Here is a 2,720-nt window from a genome sequence, read left to right on the forward strand (position 1 = left end):
GTGAGCACTTTGAGGGAGGAAGTGTCTCCTTCTCTTTGTGTCTCTCAGCATCGTCATGACTGGTGCACAGGAGATGTTTGCTGAAACAGTTGCAGGAATCTTCATTACGTCACCCTCATTGATGTTATCTAGTCCTAACCTGAACGTTTTCAGTTATGGGGAATTCTTTCCATTTTGAGGTGGCATATTCCATGTTTGGAACATTGTAATTATTATGAAAGTCTTCCTTATATTGAGCCCAAGTCTTCTTCCCTTTGGTGTTCATTCACTGATCACAGCTCTGCCTGTTGAGCATATTGATCAAGCTGTTTCCTCTCTTAACTATCAGTAGCTCTATCAGATGTTGAAGACAACTTTCATAGTCCTTTCTCCTCTCTCCCCTTCTGGTGACACAAGTAATAAGCATTTCCTCTTCTTCAGGTTAAATATTCCTGATTCCTTCAAGCATTCATTGTTTAAATGACCTCTGGATCTTGCATGGTCCACCTCTGACTCTGTGGGGTGCTTTCTAGTTTGTCAGTTTCCCTAATGTGTGGCTGGTCTCAATCCCTGGATATGGTCTGAGAGAGAGAAGAGAGCGGACTAGTGACTCATTGATTAGGAACGTGTTCCTGTTAACCTAGCCAAGGCCTTTCTATGAACCATGGTCACAGTGTTGTGAACTCTGAAGTTTAAAACTCTTATTACTCTCAGATGACTTGGTGACATGACCTATCTACCCCTCCAATGCCAAGCCTACTGTTCAAAGCCAGATTTACTTGGAGTGTTGAAACAGTAAAGTGAGACAAATGGGAGAGTGAGGTAGATACCATTAGAACCCTGGATTCCTGACTTCGATGCTAAAATGAGCAACTCAGAGGTGAGGAAGGCCGAGGGAGGAGGAGGATGGGATTAGGAATGCTAATGTTTTTGCAACCACTTTACAATTTCATTGAACAACCTTGTGCAGTGCATTTCTCTGAGGGCAGAGATCACGGCTATTTGACCCATTATTGTATCCCCACAACCAGGACCATGCCTGGCACACAGTAGGCATTTACTAAATATTTGTGAATAGATGGATGCAATCCATGGACCATTTCATGTAGAAGCCAAAGACTTACTGAAGCCTGACAGTACATTACTCACTATGAAGAAAAAGAGAATCCATTTGCAGATATGTGGTGTGCTAGGTGTAGACTGAAAAGCAAAGGTATTTGGTTAGAGCAGTGATTTTCATCAGATGCTCTGAACACAGGTTCTCAGAGATGATATAGAGCAAACGAGCTGGATCTCAGTCCCCCATACCACCATGGACTAGGACAGTCCTACCTTTAATTGTTTTGTGTATTAGGTTCCCACATAAGTTTTCATTTGAAGACAAAGCTACTTCACTAAAAATCATGTTGTTTATACTAGGTTTTGATGTTGTTTCAGGAAGAGATTAAGATTTAGCTTAAGAGTCTAGCCAGGTCATTGGCCTCGTTCTTTGCCTCTCTTTGTGCCTGAGAAGCTGATAGCACAGGAGCCCAAGTCAGTGCTGTTTGTAGGTCTAGGTAACATTTGTTGATCACCCACTGCAGAAGCAGTTTTCAGAAAACTTGTAACTGATCAAAATATCTCAGATAATTGGAGGATAGACAGTGCCACAACATCACATATGAGATAGGCAACCTTCCTGATTATTGAGGGCAAAATTGCATGAAGAAGCATGATATTCCTATGAATCACATTACCCAGCAGATTTTCAAAGACTTTGCCACATTTGATTGTGTACTATGTATGGATGAAGCAATCTGAGAGATTTGAATAGAAAGGTAGTGAAGATAAAATCACAAGCTAAATTAAACTATTCGGGAGCTATGATACACAAAAAACACTAATTGAAGAACATAATAGAATGACTCTGACTCTGAGACTGTGTACCAGTTGTGTTAGGTGCTGCAAGTTTTTTTGGAGAAGTCACAGGAAAGCTGCATCCATTCATTGCTGAAGGCCAAAAGTGATTAACATCTTTACAGTGATGTTCTAGGATTTTCAATCAGTCAGTGTGTACAAGTGTAATGTTTCATAGCTCAAGGCCAGAAGGGTTTTTCTGATTGACTTACTATTTCTTATCTTAAAAATAATCATAGATGGAAGTCAATTGTTTGGCAGAAAATTAATAAAACTGTTTGATTCAGACAGTTTATGGGATAAATTAAATGATCTTAAACAAACTGGACCTCTTATCTTGCCCCCAATTGAAAAATAGTGGACGTGCTCGCTTCGGCAGCACATATACTAAATTGGAATGATACAGAGAAGATTAGCAGGGCCCCCTGCGCAAGGATGACATGCAAATCGTTGAAGCGTTCCATATTTTTACTGGAGCCCCCTACAGAGCCCAGCAGCCCAGAACTGCCCTGGGGGGGATGGCTCACCTGAGAATAGCACAGTCATCCCTCGACAGAGGCCCGGGGTGCACAGCCTGGAAAGAGGGCCCACTTGCAAGTCTCAGGAGCCCATACGCCAATACCAAGGACTTGTGGGTCAGTGGCAGAGACAAACTGTGGCAGATGAACTGAAGGATTAGACTATTGCAGCAGCTTTAAACTCTAGGATCACCAGGGAGATTTGATTGTTAGAGCACCCCCCCCCCCTCCCTGACTGCCCAGAAACACGCCCCATAACAGGGCAGGCAACACCAACTACACACGCAAGCTTGGTACACCAATTGGACCCCACAAGACTCACTCCCC

General features: G+C 42.7%; 1 non-coding gene across 1 annotated transcript; it reads left to right on the forward strand.

The window, feature by feature from the left end:
- Positions 1-2,238: 2,238 nt before the first annotated feature.
- Positions 2,239-2,345, forward strand: LOC119533531. Its single transcript, XR_005216660.1, has one exon. It is a non-coding gene; the product is annotated as a U6 spliceosomal RNA (small nuclear RNA).
- The last annotated feature ends 375 nt before the right edge of the window (positions 2,346-2,720 follow it).

This window comes from Choloepus didactylus, chromosome 4, assembly GCF_015220235.1.
Source record: "Choloepus didactylus isolate mChoDid1 chromosome 4, mChoDid1.pri, whole genome shotgun sequence".
Lineage (NCBI taxonomy): Eukaryota > Metazoa > Chordata > Mammalia > Pilosa > Megalonychidae > Choloepus > Choloepus didactylus.